Source organism: Podarcis vaucheri (assembly GCF_965113315.1).
Source record: "Podarcis vaucheri genome assembly, chromosome: 1".
NCBI lineage: Eukaryota > Metazoa > Chordata > Lepidosauria > Squamata > Lacertidae > Podarcis > Podarcis vaucheri.
The window spans coordinates 64,611,689-64,627,939 of NC_138759.1; the positions used below are offsets into that span (position 1 = coordinate 64,611,689).

The window sequence follows — 16,251 nt, forward strand, 5'->3', positions numbered from 1 at the left end:
CGGTGGCGCTCTGCTGGAGGGGCGTCCGAGATTATTGGGGGGCGGAGCCCCCCCAAACGAATTTTTGAGGGGGCTCAGGCCCCCTCAGGCCCCATGGAGTCGGCGCCTATGATAGTACTGAATATAACACATGCTTGATGGCAATTATTGCTGAATTTGCAGACACTCTTACCCTTCCAAAATTATTCCCGTCTTCCAGCTATTTAATTACCTGCATCTCTCTACAAGAAAACTTAGGCTGTGGGTTCTGTGCATACTTACTTGGAAGTAAGCCCCATCGGACTCAGTGGGACTTGCTTCTGAATAAACATGCATAGGCTTGATGCTGTAAAGGCCACAGGATTCTTTACCAAGCACATCTCAGTGCTCTCAGTGCATGGTTCATTCCTTCACCTATTCCTTTTCCTAGTACCTTGCATAATACTAGCCCTTTCCTGATTCTGCTCTTTTAAGATCGCTGCGTTAAATATCAAGTATTGGAAGTACCTTTTCAGGTTAGCCATTAATTCTATATATATTTATTTACATGCCAGCTTAGAAGTACAACGGCATTTCCCTAGGATTGCACTGCCACCCACTTAACCTGGAAGTTAAGTCCCATTGAACTCAATGGGGCTGGCTTATGAACAGAAAAATATAGGATTGCACTGTAAGATAACCCTTATATCAGAAGCTAGCTGGCTTTGTTTCTGTCATTGTCAAGTCAACTAATTAACCTGGGCAGTGCTCAGTCATCTAGTTCTGAAACATGTTGTGATTTCACTAGTGACTCTTGAAGGATTGCTTGTGAATTTGCAGGCATGAGTGGTCCAGCAATGGCTTGCCCCATACCATGTTCATTATGTGTAAACCAGCACCATTGGTCACATTGTGCTCCCGCTTGATTGAATAACAATCTATAAGGGCCAACCCTTATAGTCAACCATTTGACTATTCTTAGCTATGCTTGCTTTAGTGAGAAACTGGCTATGTGTCCTCAACAATGTGACAAAGCAGTAAGAAATCACATAGTGAGAAAAATACTATAATACAGGGTTATCCAGAAGCAGGCCTACTTTAGCTTCATTTCCACTGATACCCTAGAGAGGTATGAGACACCCTTTAATAAGAGTTTGCTTTTCAGGGTGGTATTTATTAAATTTACTATTTCTTGAAAGTATACATTGTAAATGGTATGCAACAAATATACATGAAATCTTGACATATTAAGTTAAGCATTCTAATATTTAACAACTATTTTGTATTCCATTGTGTATCTTTAATAATGTATTCTTATTTGGACTTTCTATTGCTGTTTTCAACCAGAAACTGCCCCCCTAAAAAAACACACCCCTAAATACAAATTCAACAGCCAAATGTGGATAAAACAAGGAGTCTTAAATCCACACTGAGGTGTGTATATGTGGTCACACATTTTGCCCTGGTTTACCTTTTGTTTTCTCATTCACTCCGATATGGGCATGGCCCATAGCTCACTTCAACCAGCATGTGAAATTGGCATGGGTTGCAGTCCTGTGCACACTTACATAAGACATAAGATCCATGGTATGTGTGCTTATAATTTATACATCTTGTCATAGCGTGAAGTAGGCTGCAGTTAAATTGGACTGTGTTCTTCCATATAGTTGGTCTGTTGGGCTTAATCAGCTTAATTGTGCAAATTTGCAACTTTAGTTGTATTCCTGGAATGCAAACAGCATTTTGCTGAGATTATTCCAGAACAAGCAGTTTGTAGCTCAAACTAAAAGCTGTGATTTTTCTTTCTTTTGTAATAAAAAAAAAGGACATTTTTATGGTCACCTGCAAACCGGTAATGAGGAAACACCCATGGAGGCCAAATGTGGCCCTCAAGGACTTTCTATCTATGGAACTCTCCCCAGACCCTACCCCTTTCTGACCCCCAGTGTTTTCACTTGGCTGGAGGGGCGGGTTGCCCTTGAGCTCCAATAATGCCTCTTGCTTGTCTGGGTGGAGAAGGGCATGTGCAGGCACCACCCACTTTCATCTTGCCGCCACCCACCACTGGCACATGGCGCATGGAAGGTTGCCCAGAAGGCAGTGTGTCCCCTGGGCTGAAAAAAATTCCCCACCCTGCTGTAAACCACCAGTACCCACAAATGCCATGTGAAACGCATGCAGAAGCTTGAGCCTGCGATTATCTGTGTGTGTGACCACCTGAATAAGGATTATTTCTCCCATTGTTCTGTTCACAGTGTAAGGACACATTTCTTTTTATTCCATAATCTTATTTCTTCTTTTATAACAACATCAGCTCCTAAATATATTTCTCCTCCTCCTTTTAAACGTATTTCCTTGTGAGACTGTTATGTAAGCATGCTTAGTATTGCAGCCTAAACCTGGTTAAGTTTTTTTTGTTCTAATACACCAGTAACTTTCATGTTGCCATACTTTTGCTAGCTTTTTTTTAAAAAAAAATAATCATTTGTGCCCCTAGACAATAGCAAAAGAGCATGGTGGGGAATTGGTTTTGATTTGATTTTAATTTCAACTGTTTATTTAATTCAGAATCGAAGTTAATATGAGCTACATTTAAGAAGGAATACTGTCTTTGTATGGTTCTAATAAATATTTAAAGAAACATGTTGAAGTCCTGTTTTGGAGGGCATTTTAATCATGTCATTCTAGAAGTTTCCTTTGCCCCTTTGACAGCACTGCAAAAATCGGAGCAGCAACCTATCAAGGGGTTTCTTTCATTTAACATAAGATTTAATTGAATTTGAATGTAAAAGTTTCCAAGCCAATAAAGTTTTTTTATAAAGTAGTGCTTTAAAAATATAGGCCACTTCCAGACTCAGTATTTTGGCACTGGGATTCAACTACACACCAGCAAATTCAGATTGCAAAATTAAAGTGGATTTGGTGCTCTAGTGCAAACAAACCCACTGCTCCCAACCCATCATTTGTGGTAATGAAAATGATGGTAAAATGAATTGGAAAGTGTGGAGTAACACTAGCTCCCGTTGCTCTAACCCAGCTTCTGCCAACCTAGCAGTTCGAAAGCATACCAACACAAGTAAATAAATAGGTACCACTGCCATGGGAAGGTAAACGGCATTTCCGTGCACTTTGGTACTCATCACCGTGTCCAGTTGCACCAGAAGCGGCTTAGTCATGCGGGTCACATGACCTGGAAAGTTGTCTGCAGACGGACGCCGGCTGCCTCGGCCTGAAGTGAGATGAGCGCCGCACCCCATAGTCGCCTTTGATTGGACTTAACTGTCCAGAGGTCCTTTACCTTTTTTCCCTATGATATAACCTCTCAAACTTAGATTTGTCATGACTACTGTTTTCTTTGTTTCAGTAGGACATGATGGTACAGTGGTACCTCGGGTTAAGTACTTAATTTGTTCTGGAGGTCTGTTCTTAATCTAAAACTGTTCTTAACCTGAAGACCACTTTAGCTAATGGGGCCTCCTGCTGCTGCCGTACCGCCGAAGCACGATTTCTGTTCTTATCCTGAAGCAAAGTTCTTAACCTGAAGCACTATTTCTGGGTTAGCGGAGTCTGTAACCTGAAGCGTATGTAACCCGAGGCACCACTGTATTGCCAAACAGCACTGTTCCACCTACATTTGTGTTCACTGATGAGCACCTTGTCTCAAAAGTCAACATTTTGTTTTGGAAGATCAGTACAGTACCAGGACAAAGTGCACTTGAAAGTTTTCTGCTGACACTTATAATTAGAGTACAGCATTCCATTTACACTTTGCCTCCTTTGGCTAATCCTTCTGCAATAATAGTATACTGTAATAAAATTGATTGATTACAAACATTTACAGTTCTGTTACAATGATAATGAATTTTGCCATTCCTTTGGTTATAAAACTATCAGACTTCTTTTTTAAAAAATTCAGAGCTCAGAGCATGAACTTTTTTCTTTCAGCTTCCTGAAAAACAGTGGTAAAACATGAGTGTCAGTTTACTTAAGTGTCAGGACTCTGGCCAAAATGTAACTTGTAAATTCTATTTAAAGAAAATAATGTTGAACTCTTGGCCTGAATCCATCCAATGGTTTCTTTAAAAAACCAAAGTTTATTCAAATCCTACAGAAACCCCTGATATGATTCAGCCAAAGTCAAGCACACTTAAAACCTATGTATGTTTGGGAGAAATTTAAGTGCATGTTTAACCCTTCCATTCCAATAGTGACCACCATTTTTGGCTTAACTATGCTGGAAGCTGGGCTAGCTTTGATACAGCAAGAAGATGGTCCTCTATGTGGATCCTCTCTAGCAAATTGCTGCTTGATAGGAGTTAAACCCAATATTCTGCAGCCTACTTAACCCTTTCCTCCTATGCCAAAGGCACACATTCAGCATCTCCCATATAAAATGGCACTCTGAGATGCTTCCAAGCTAACCTGATCATAGTGCCATTCCATTGTTAGATCATATTGATATTAGGATCATGGTCTATAATCTTTTCAAGTTTACACAGAAAAGGGAGATGTAGAGATACCATACTTGGCAGTTGCTACCATTTAAATGACACAGTAAGGTGCATTATAGGTTAGAGAATTTCACACTCTCAAATACCTTCCTGGAAATGCCAATGACTTCAATGGGAAGCAGTAAATATATCTAACTGTGACATGTAGTTAGGAAAGAGCTCGATATAACTATGATGGCAGATTGCAAAGTAACATTCCAAAGAAAATGTCATGTTGGTAATTTTCCTGTCCTTGTCATTCAGACCACTTCCAAACTTTTGTGGGAGGTTGTCAATCAAATATGGACAAATTTAGGCTTCCTCAATGAAACTGGATTAAAGTGCTCATGTACTTTTGTGCAAGGAACACACTTTAAAAACATGGGAAATTTTGCAGTAAGGAAATTGATGGGAACATGCACTTGAAAGCTTAAGATAGTCAATCGCCTGGAAGTTGTATAACCTCTGTACAAACAAATCAGAATGCATGCTCAGTAAACAGACATCATTTATCCTCCATGTAAGCTTTGTGCAAACAAATCAGAATGAATGTTCAACAGAAATGTCATACTGTAAAAGAACAGGTGCATGAAATGAAAAATAAATTAGCTCTTTGCCCTCTTAAATCAGCAGCATGAAAAAGTCACAAGCATCAACATTTGATAAAACTCAAAGTGGATTTGTTTCTCAACAAAGGTTGCGAACTCACCAGAAAAGAAGGCCCTAGCAACTTGATCTACAGAAAGTAAAGCAGTGAGACCTTCTCAGCTGCCAATGTCTGCAGATCAAGCTACAATGGATGGTTGAAAGTTGCCAACCTTTAATTCCCAATGCCTTTCCTCAAGAACATTTCTGTCTAATGCCTCCTCCGTCTTTTGTTACATACACAACAAGGAAGTGGGCAAAAACCCCAAGTTCATATTTTAGAAGTTTTTAAAACAACTGATGTCCATTTAAAACCATGTCAGTGCCAACATAAGACCTAGGCACTTGCTCTGGGGTAATCTCATTCTTTCCAGTGGAACGTACTCTGGAACAAATGCCGTGAGCACTGCAGCTGTGTTTATTTTCACTGTTCAGGAGTGAACAGGCACTTTCCAGCCTTTCAAAGGAACAAAGCACTTTGAACATTCTAAACAAAGAGTTGGGGATCTTTACAGCGCTTGACTTCATGCTATCAAGCAGAATCGTACAGGACATATGTCTCTAAAGGACAAATTGGTTGGACGTTTTTAAATTTCACATATGAAAATGTCCATTGGCAAACAGAACAAAGTTGTCTTTTAATATTTGGGCATCAAGGATGGCAGCACCTTTAATATTGGTGCTATTTAAAAAAAAAAAACATTTAAAAGCAGATGGGTTCAAATGCTAGTCGAGAAAAGGGGGTAGAGAAACATCACCTTTAACATCTTTTGACAATAAGTGTCACGTCCTGTTTAAATATTGTGATACAGTGGTGCCCTGCAAGACGAACGCCTCGCGAGACGAAAAACTCGCAAAACGAAAGGTTTTTTTGTTTTCGAGTTGCCTCGCAAGACGAATTTCCCTATGGGCTTGCTTCGCAAAACGAAGCTTGCCCCGCAAGTTCCGGGGACAGCGGGTCTTCCCCGCTGTCCCCGGACCTCTTTTGAAGCAAGGGGCGGTGGGGAGAGGCGATCTTCTCCCCGCACCCCCAGGTCCGGGGACAGCGGGGAGCGCTTCCCGCTGTCCCCGGACCTCTTTTGAAGCAAGGGGCGGCAGGGAGAAGCGATCCTTGCCATCAGTTGGGACATGATGAATGCTTTGTTTGTTGGGAAATCTAGGTGCTTCATTTTTCTCCCTGCTGACTACCCTGTGTAATGGGATGACCAAGTCAGCCACAGCTCTACAGTTGGTAGGTTGGGGGGCGGGGGCTGAGTGTCCTCAGAGCCTTAGCAATCGTATCTATCAAGGCACAGGATTTCACTTTTAAGTCAGGACAGGGGTGGTGACCTTATGGAAGTTGCAAATGATTCAGTGCTCCCCATTTTCTTGTTGTTGTTTAGTCATTTAGTCGTGTCCGACTCTTCGTGACCCCATGGACCACAGCACGCCAGGCACTCCTGTCTTCCACTGCCTCCCGCAGTTTGGTCAAACTCATGCTGGTACCTTCAAGAACACTATCCAACCATCTCGTCCTCTGTCGTCCCCTTCTCCTTGTGCCCTCCATCTTTCCCAACATCAGGGTCTTTTCCAGGGCATCTTCTCTTCTCATGAGGTGGCCAAAGTATTGGAGTCTCAGCTTCAGGATCTGTCCTTCTAGTGAGCACTCAGGGCTGATTTCCTTAAGAATGGATAGGTTTGATCTTCTTGCAGTCCATGGGACTCTCAAATGTCTCCTCCAGCACCATAATTCAAAAGCATCAATTCTTCGGCAATCAGTCTTCTTTATGGTCCAGCTCTTACTTCCGTGCTCCCCATTATTGTCACATAAATCCATATATCACACAAAACACATTGGGTTCCTCAAGTTTTCCTCCACATAAGGGTGCATTTCCATATTACTCTATCTGCATATTTAAAAGCAAAACATGCATTGGATTGTCACTTAAGTCATTCTGGGGTCTGAAAAGACTCTTTTCCAGTAAACAGTTCAACTTCAACTTTTTTGTGGCTTAGCCATTTTCATATTAAAAGAAAGGCTTATGAACAGAATGCTCAAAAGCAAGCAGGAATGTTTTATCAGGTGCTGCAAGAAATCATATTGAAGGCTGACTCAACCATACAGGCAATGTCCTAATGAATTAATGACCCATCAAAATTGTTACTAGCTTCAGATTAGTTATTTAACATGCAACGAAATCTTGTTGTCATTTTAAAAAATGCTTGGATGTCTAGAAAGGACTCCTATTCCTGGAAAGGTTGTCTGGAAAGGAATAGGTGGCTACTTAGAAAGCTAAACTGCAAATATATGTGTGTGTATCTATACGCGGGTGGTGCTGTGGGTAAAACCTCAGCACCTAGGGCTTGCCGATCGCATGGTCGGCAGTTCAAATCCCCACGGCGGGGTGAGCTCCCGTCTTTCGGTCCCAGCTCCTGCCCACCTAGCAGTTCGAAAGCACCCCTAAGTGCAAGTAGATAAATAGGTACCGCTTTATAGCGGGAAGGTAAACGGCGTTTCCGTGTGCTGCGCTGGTGCCGGCTCGCCAGAGCAGCTTCGTCACGCTGGCCACGTGACCTGGAAGTGTCTCCAGACAGCGCAGGCCCCCGGCCTCTTAAGTGAGATGGGCGCACAACCCTAGAGTCGGACACGACTGGCCTGTATGGGCAGGGGTACCTTTACCTATCTATACATATACAGTGGTACCCCGCAAGACGAATGCCTCGCAAGACGGAAAACCCGCAAGATGAAAGGGTTTTCTGTTTTGGAGGCGCTTCGCAAGACGAATTTCCCTATGGGCTTGCTTCGCAAGACGAAAGCCCATAGGGAAATCTCCGGGGACCTGTTTTAAATTGCTGGCGGTCGGGAGCAAAGACTTTCGCCCACAGCCGGCCTTCAGAAGAGGTCCTGGACCTCTTCTGAAGGCCGGCGGGGGGCAAAAGTCTTTGCTCCCCCCCGCCTGCTTTCCCGGGACAGCGGAGACTTCTCCGCTGCCCCGGGCGATCTTAAAATGCTGGCGGGCGGGAGCGAAACGTTCGCTGCCGACCCCCAGCATTTTAAAATCTCCCCAGGACAGCGGAGGCTTCGCTCCCACCCGCCAGCATTTTAAAATCGCCCCGGGACAGCAGGGGCTTTTAAAATGCTGGCGGTCGGCAGCAAAGCCCTCCTGTCCCCGGAGCTTGCGGGGCGGGAGGTGGGAAGAAGGGCTTTTCTTCCCACCGCCAGCCTTCAGAACAGCCTTCTGAAGGCTGGCATTGGAAAGAAAAGCCCTTGTCCCCCCCCCCCCAGCCTTCAGAAGAGGTCGGGGGACAGACTGTCCCCGGACCTGGTCTGAAGGCGGTTTCCCTAGGAACACATTCATTGATTTTCAATGCATTCCTATGGGAAACCGTGCTTCGCAAGACGAAAAACTCGCAAGAAGAAAAAACTTGCGGAACGAATTAATTCCGTCTTGCGAGGCACCACTGTACATATGTGTGTGTATCTATCTATTTATCTAGCTAGCTAGCTACCCTCCCACCCCACATAGTTATAGTAAAATATGTTGTAAGCCACTGGTCTTCAACTGGTAGATCAGTGGCATAGCTGTCAACTTTCCCCCATTTTTAAGGGAAATTACCTTTTTCCGAATAGGATTCCTTCCAAGAAAAGGGAAAAGTTGACAGCTATGATCAGTGGGCTATGGCCCAATCCAAGTTGGGTCACAACAGGAGCACTACTACCATGCAAGTATATGATACAAGATTAAGAAATGGATCCCAAAATGTATGCCTGGGTTAAAAGTGCGTCATGGGTCTGAAAAAATTGTAGATACTTGTTCTAAACCATGTGCTACAGATTATGTATCTTTTACTGGGCAGTAAAAAGAGGATCAAAATTCTGAATCTTATTAACTCTGTAAAGTATTTTCATGCTGGGTTTTATGTGAGAACCTTATCTTTATTTTAACATCCCCTAAATGTCACTCCTGGTGGGGGGGGGTTTTAGAACTCTTCCCATGACATCTAATTTTGAACTTTCTTTTAAAACAAACATACTAAATACATACAAACATACATACATATATTTTCATGCAGCTCTGAAGGATTATTAGTCTGTACAAATAGAAGCTATGATCTTGAACAATGAAGCAAGAGTGCTGTTCTTAAAGTTTGACAGAAATGTCTGGTGTTTTTCAAAAGGGAAAAATGTGCCTGGGCCTGAAGACAGTTAAAGAAAACTATTTCTTCAGTCTCTTTCCCTACTTTGATCTTTATTCAACCAAAGAAGAAAATTGGGGCTGAATTTATTTCTTGAAACATGGAGATACCTCGTTTCCAAAAACTGTGGACCAGACAGTGTTTTTCAAGACTGCTTCATATATGGAAACCATTAATTCTGGGCAAGTTAAGCACCGTTGTTCCATTGATTTCAGGTAGAGAGAAATCAGTGGAGCTGATTGATATGTGCTTCACTTTGCTAGATTGTGGATACTGCAAACCTTCCCTGCAAATCTTGCCTTATTCATCTGATTCTCATGCCATGGAAGTGCCTGAAGAACTAATCTTTTATTCTATGGACCCATATGAGTCCTACATAAGCCAGGGAAAGTGGAATAGAGCTATACAGAAACAGCACCTACATATATCTCATAATTTAGCAAGTTCTTTATTAGCCAAATCACTGCATAATTCAGAGATCACATAATCTTATGGTACTTTCCTAATACTTAACCAATTTTTGTTTGTTTTCAAAGATTCAAGATCCATCATACACAGAATAGTTCTAAAAAGGTCAACTGTAAGAATAATCATGCTCCAAAATGAATCCTTTGCTCATCCATGGCAACTGACTGCTTTACCAAAGCTGTTGCATCACTAGTGGATAATACTCAGTTGTGATTACAAAGCCAAGTTATCATAAGTTGGTTTTTCCATGCAAGTCTTCATATGAAACATTTTTCTTCTAAATGTGTCCCAGCAGGGTGGCACTTGTTCCTTTAGAAGCAGAACTTTCCGGCACAGTAAATTCCATCCAGTTGTGACCATGCAAGAGCACATTCTTAAGAAATGCCCTGTGTAGCAGATGATTAACATTAATCGCCTACTTATTTTTCCCATGGGAAAGGTCACATGGTCTAAGGCTCCTCTGCGACACATAACTCCAGATACAGCTGCAGCTTCTAGGTGGCAATTTTCATAATTTCCACAGCTTGAAAATGTGTGAGTGGGAAACTGAGGCAAGTAATGCCAGGTAAGTTGTCATGAGAGCCAGTGTGATGTAGAGTGTCAGATAGTGCCCTCCAGATGCCTTGGACTACATCTCCCATCAGTCCCACTCAACATATGCTAGCCGGGGCTAATGGCAGTTGCAGTCCAAAACATCTGGGGGGACACAAGGTTGGGGAATGCTGGACTAGGGGGAACTGTTTTCAGATCCCTGCTCAGTCATGGCAGGGCCATGTCCCTGCTTAATCTACTACTACATGGCATGCAACAGGGTGGTCTGGGGAGAAGCCATGTGCACTGCCCTGAGACCCCTGAAGAAACAGCAGTATAAAAATATAATAAATAGTTGCTACATGCAGCTGTAGCAGGCACATGGGACAAAACCTTATGTTGAAGCACTCCCGCTTAATTGGGTTGTTATGATGGCCAACGTGGGGCTGGATGGAATAAGTATATTAACCTTTCTGTAAAATGATATTGTGACAGTAACAAAAACACGTAGTGCACTGTAAAGGAAACGAGTTCCAGATTTTCATTACACATTACTTTGGACATTTCTATTTTAAAGTTCCATTTTACAAGCATTCAGAAAATAGAAGGATAATGGTAATGAGTCATAGTTTTGCTGAGTTATTATGTAATCTAGAAAGGAGTGTGCTTTATTTCAGTTGGATAAGATTCTTTTCCACTTGGATCTCATGCAACACCCATTATACATTCCATAGGATGCATCAATCAAGCAAACACTGCTGACTTAAACTTGTTTCAGAATTACATCTGCAGCTGCAGAAATGTTTAACTCCAAGATTTCTATCCTCACTCAATTCGTTTTGAAATATTTTCTTTCATTTTTTTCCAGAATTAATTACTACAATTTGAGAGTGTATTTCATGAGAATTTAAAATGAAATGCTGGCAATACTTCATTAGACTGAATTGGTTGAAGTCTCTCCTTGCTGTTTCATTATCACTGTCTCTACCCCTATAAGTAGACAAATTGTGTAGTCTGTGTGCTATAGGAAGCATGGTATATAGAAAGGCAGGGCACTTCCATATGACCTGATTACTGAGCATTCATTCCGGTTTATTTGCTAGATTGGATGACACCGGCTACTTAATGAGCATTCATTCAGATTTGGTTGTGTGGAGGTTAGATGATGTTGCATCAAAGCAAGTGTTATCCCACATTTTCCAATGCATTTTGCCATCTATACTAGATGCCATCTAGACTTAGAGGGAATCCAGTCGGCATTCAGACCTCATCATGGGACTGAAACTGCCTTGGTCGCACTGGTTGGTATCTCCGGCAGGCTAGGGACAAAGGTGAGAGCTATTTCCTAGTTCTGCTGGATCTCTCAGCGGCGTTTGATACCATCAACCATAACATCCTTCTGGACCATCTTGAGGGGCTGGGAGCTGGGGGCACTGTCATACAGTGGTTCTGCTCCTTCCTCCTGGGCCGTGTTCAGAAAGTGGTGGGGGGGATGAGTGTTCAGACCCCTGGGGTCTCACTTGTGGGGTGCCTCAGGGTTCTGTCCTCTCCCCCATGCTTTTCAATATCTATATGCAGCCGCTGGGAGAGATCATCAGGGGGTTTGGGCTGGGTGTTCATCAGTATGCGGATTATACCCAGCTCTACCTCTCCTTTAAATCAGAACCAGTGAAGGCGGTGAAGGTCCTGTGTGAGTGCCTGGAGGCGGTTGGAGGATGGATGGCGGCTAACAGACTGAGGTTGAATCCTGACAAGACAGAAGTACTGTTTTTGGGGGGCAGGAGGCAGGCAGGCAGGTGTGGAGGATTCCCTGGTCCAGAACGGGGTAACTGTGCCCCTGAAGGACCAGGTGCACAGCCTGGGACTCATTTTGGACTCACAGCTGTCCATGGAGGCATAGGTCAAATCTGTGCCCAGGGCAGCTGTTTACCAGCTCCATCTGGTACGTAGGCTGAGACCCTATCTGCCTGTGGACTGCCTTGCCAGAGTGGTGCATGCTCTGGTTTTCTCCTGCTTGGACTACTGCAATGCGGTCTATGTGGGGCTACCTTTGAAGGTGACTACAACTAATCCAGAATGCGGCAGCTAGACTGGTGACTGGGAGCGGCTGCCGAGACCATATAACACCAGTCTTGAAAGACCTACATTGGCTCCCAGTATGTTTCCAAGCACAATTCAAAGTGTTGGTGCTGACCTTTAAAGCCCTAAACGGCCTTGGTCCAGTATATCTGAAGGAGCGTCTCCACCCTCATCATTCTACCCAGACACTGAGGTCCAGCACCGAGGGCCTTCTGGTGGTTCCCTCACTGCGAGAAGCCAAGTTACAGGGAACTAGGCAGAGGGCCTTCTCGGTAGTGGCACCCTCCCTGTGGAATGCCCTCCCACCAGATGTCAAAGAGAACAACAACTACCATACTTTTAGAAGACATCTGAAGACACCCCTGTTTAGGGAAGCTTTTAATGTTTGATTTATTACAGTAGTTTAATATTTTTTTTGGAAGCCGCCCAGAGTGGCTGGGGAAGCCCAGCCAGATGGGCGGGGTATGAATAAATTATTATTATTATTATTATTATTATTATTATTATTATTATTATTAGTGGGTGGTGCTGTGGTCTAAACCACTGAGCCTCTTGGGCTTGCCAATCAGAAGGTCAGCAGTTCAAATCCGCGTGGTGAGATGAGCACCTGTTGCTCTGTTCCAGCTTTTACCAACCTAGCAGTTTGAAAGCATACCAACGGAAATAGAAAAATATGTACCGCTGTGGCGGGGAGGTAAACGGCATTTCCGTGCGCTCTAGCTTCTGCCGTGTGTTGTTGCACCAGAAGCAGTTTAGTCATGCTGGTCACATTACCCAGAAAGCTGTCTGTGGACAAATGCCGGCTCCCTCAGCCTGAAGCGAGAGGAGCACCACACCCCACAGTCACCTTTGACTGGACCTAACCATCCAGGGGTCTTTTACCTTTTATACCTATATATGACTTAGGCAAAGTCAACTTTCTTTATAAAGTTACCTTTTTAATGTGTGACTTACAGAACAGAATTAAGACATATTATGAACAGATTACAGCACTGAGTCTTATAGAATAGAGCTACCAACCCAAATATTTAATTTCCTATACGTAACAAAACTGAGTATGAATTAATTTTCCAGTCTTGTTGCCAAAATGGCTGTTAAAATCTAATTCACAAAACAGTCTTTTAAGTTCTCTACTACATCTGCTCCTGTTTCCATCAATCACACTACCCATTCTTAAATCCAAGTAAAATGTTGCAGTCTTTGATAAAGACGTTGGCTTGACAGTATTAAAACACTGGAGATATTCCATACATTATTTCTGGTGTAACACTGATGAATAGGCTTTACACTTGGTGGTGTTGATACTTGGAGCTTGATCTCACTACTTGCAACTCCACAGTGTGCTGTTCCTTAATTCTGCACTTATGCAAAGCCATAATAGTTTGTCTTATTGGCTGTGAAATCAACTAGTGTATGTCTGAGGAGCAATGAATTATGAATTTGCAAGAGCTGAACATTGAATTGCAAAGTCGTGCAACTACCAGTTTCTTTATCTTGGCTGTATTGTGTTAAAAAGAGAAGACAAGTTTTTGCACTTTCCAATTTTGTGACATCTACTGGAGATTTGCGCTGCACGTCTATAGCTCTACTGTATGAACTTAGGCTAGATTATGGCTGAATGCTAGGAGAAACTTCTTCGTGGAAAACAACTGAACAATAGAACCTAGGGATCTTATTGGTTATCGTCATTACATATCTTCAAGCTGAGTAGATGGTCATCTGTGGGGGTTGTTCTAGTTCTGGATTAACTTCCTCTAGCAGGGGGCTAGAGTGAGTAGCCTAGAAGGCTCTGAAATTCTACATAGAAATTACATTGGAAATTTAGATCCTATATAGTTAAACACATGGTGCAATCTGAATACAGGTATAAAGACATAACAAGAGAAAGTTGTAGAGGTTGCCTCTGCTACTGGGAAGTATAGCAGTGGGGGGGGGGTATCAGCCTTCCATGTTGTGAGCTGCGCTTTGCCTCTGAGCACTACAGCAGACCCAATTCTCCCTTTCCAGAGGAAAAGTGAGAGGGCAGCTGTTCCCTGCAATCATTTTATGCTCCCCACATTCACAGCCCTGTTCAGGGCCACCCAGAATGAGATGAGGTGCTCTTGCTGTACAAAGGGGGGGGGAACCTTCCCAAGGCCAAATCCTAAGCCTCTCTATCTGGCTCTCCACACACCCCTCTCCCTGTGTGCTTGAACGGGATGGATTCTTGCTTGTCCAGAAACAGAAGGGTGTGGGTGTAAAACCAGTCTATTGTACAGAGATAAAAATGGCCCTTTTACTTTATTTATTACATTTACATCCTACCTCTTTCTCCAATGAGCTCAAGGTGGTGCTCATGGTTTCCCCTTCCCCATTTTATCTTCGCAAACAAACCCTTCCAGGCAGATTAAGCAGAGGGGCAGCGACTGGCTCAAGGTCACCCCACGGCCTAGTGGGGATCCCAGATCCTAATCCGATGCTCTAACCACTACACCACCCTGCCACTCTCTTATTTTGCCTCTAGCGCCACCCGCCACTGGTATATGGCCCGAGGAAGGTTGCTTAGAAGGCAATGCGGCCCCGGGGCTGAAAAGCCCTCTCAAGGAACGGAGAGATTCCTATTCCTCCAGCCGGTCGCCCGCGGGCTTTCCTGGCTCGCGGGATGCGCCCTCGATGGGTGTCTATCTTTAACTCTATCGTTGCTGACGGCACCTCCTTCCAAGCAACAGGTTGGGGGGCAGCACTAAAAATATATCCCGGCATGCCCTGCGCTTTGAGTTTCTCTCTCCGGCGCGCATACCTTCCCAAACGAGAAGGGGTGCGTGCGCGCGCGCGCATCTGAATCACCGCCTACCGCCTTTGCAGCTGCTCTTTGAGGGCGAGCCGGCGAACTGACCTTCGCCTCCTCTGCCGCGGCTTGCCTGCTTGCCTGCCTGCCTGCGCCGTTCCTTCCCTGCCTCGGCCGAAGCCGGCGGCGGTGGGAGGACCCAGTTGGCCGGCTTTGCCCAGCAGTAGCGTCAGGCAGGTAAGGAGCCCTCCCACCCGCCGCAGCCCGCGCGCGCTGCTTGGAAAGCCGAAGGTGGCTGCGTCGCCTCTGGCAGGCGCTTTAGGGCAGAGTTCATGGGTGGCTCCTCCTTTTGGGCCTCGTCGCCGGTGGGGGGGGGAGGGAGGGAGAGAGGGAGAGAGGAGGATCCTATTCCTCAACTGCTTGCTAGCACGGTCCTCTCCGAAAGTTAACTCGGCGGCAAGCCCTGCAGAATTCAGCGGGGACCTATTCCCAAATAAAGTGCAGCTGGGCTTGCTGTCTTAACTCCTGCGAAAGGAGTGGGGGAACCAGTGGAAACCCCCCCCACCCCCACGATTGGGTTCTTTCGGGGGCATCGGGACCTGCATGTAGAGGAAAACCTTGTACAGCAGACCTTGTAGAAAAGCTACTGAGGAGATAGGAACCTCCCATGGGTGAGCCTGGGCTGAGGCAGCCGTGGGCATTTCCCTGGTGCAAATCCACTCCATATACAGAGGGAGCCGGAGAAGAGGCAAGGGGTGCTGCAAAATGTTGCGAATGGAGTGTGCATGCTCAGGGGCCTGGCCAGCTTCCAACCTTGCCCTCTATCACACACCATTGCGTTTCCCCCCTTTTCCATTCCCCCTGTCCTAGTCAGCCAGCCCATACAAAACTTTTTCAGTACTCTCTGTTCTGCTTTTGGGTGTCCCCCCCCCTTCCACACTTAGGTTCCTCAGTGCCCCTCCCTTTTTTGCACTTACGCAAACTTTTGGGCTGTCCCAGACTTGATGCTACTTGTGTGCAGGTGCATAAGGAACCACACTATGTGAACATATTTGCATTCAGTAAGCAAGATGATAGGAAGCAAGTGAGTCATTTTCAGACTAAAACAATGAGTCCCGTATTCAGGCTTATGCTGCA

At 44.5% G+C, this 16,251-nt stretch overlaps 1 protein-coding gene and 2 long non-coding RNA genes across 4 annotated transcripts in view; 2 read left to right on the forward strand and 1 right to left on the reverse strand.

The window, feature by feature from the left end:
- Nucleotides 1-112: 112 nt before the first annotated feature.
- Nucleotides 113-3,792, forward strand: LOC309527512. Its single transcript, XR_014217260.1, has 2 exons — nt 113-1,549; nt 3,554-3,792. It is a non-coding gene; the product is annotated as an uncharacterized lncRNA (long non-coding RNA).
- LOC309527684 lies at nt 2,322-3,651 on the reverse strand. Its single transcript, XR_014217290.1, has 2 exons — nt 3,574-3,651; nt 2,322-3,346 (listed from the first exon to the last, which is right to left on the reverse strand). It is a non-coding gene; the product is annotated as an uncharacterized lncRNA (long non-coding RNA).
- A 6,302-nt stretch (nt 3,793-10,094) lies between the features above and the next one.
- BBOX1 (gamma-butyrobetaine hydroxylase 1) overlaps nt 10,095-16,251 on the forward strand; it is a 41,489-nt gene continuing 35,332 nt past the window's right edge. Inside the window, exon 1 of one of the 2 annotated variants that reach the window (XM_082204177.1) lies at nt 10,095-10,302. The gene's annotated coding sequence lies outside the window, so the exon portion shown is untranslated. Of the gene's footprint in view, nt 10,303-15,110; nt 15,352-16,251 lie in introns of those variants that run through there. The other variant, XM_082204176.1, reaches the window with a different exon arrangement.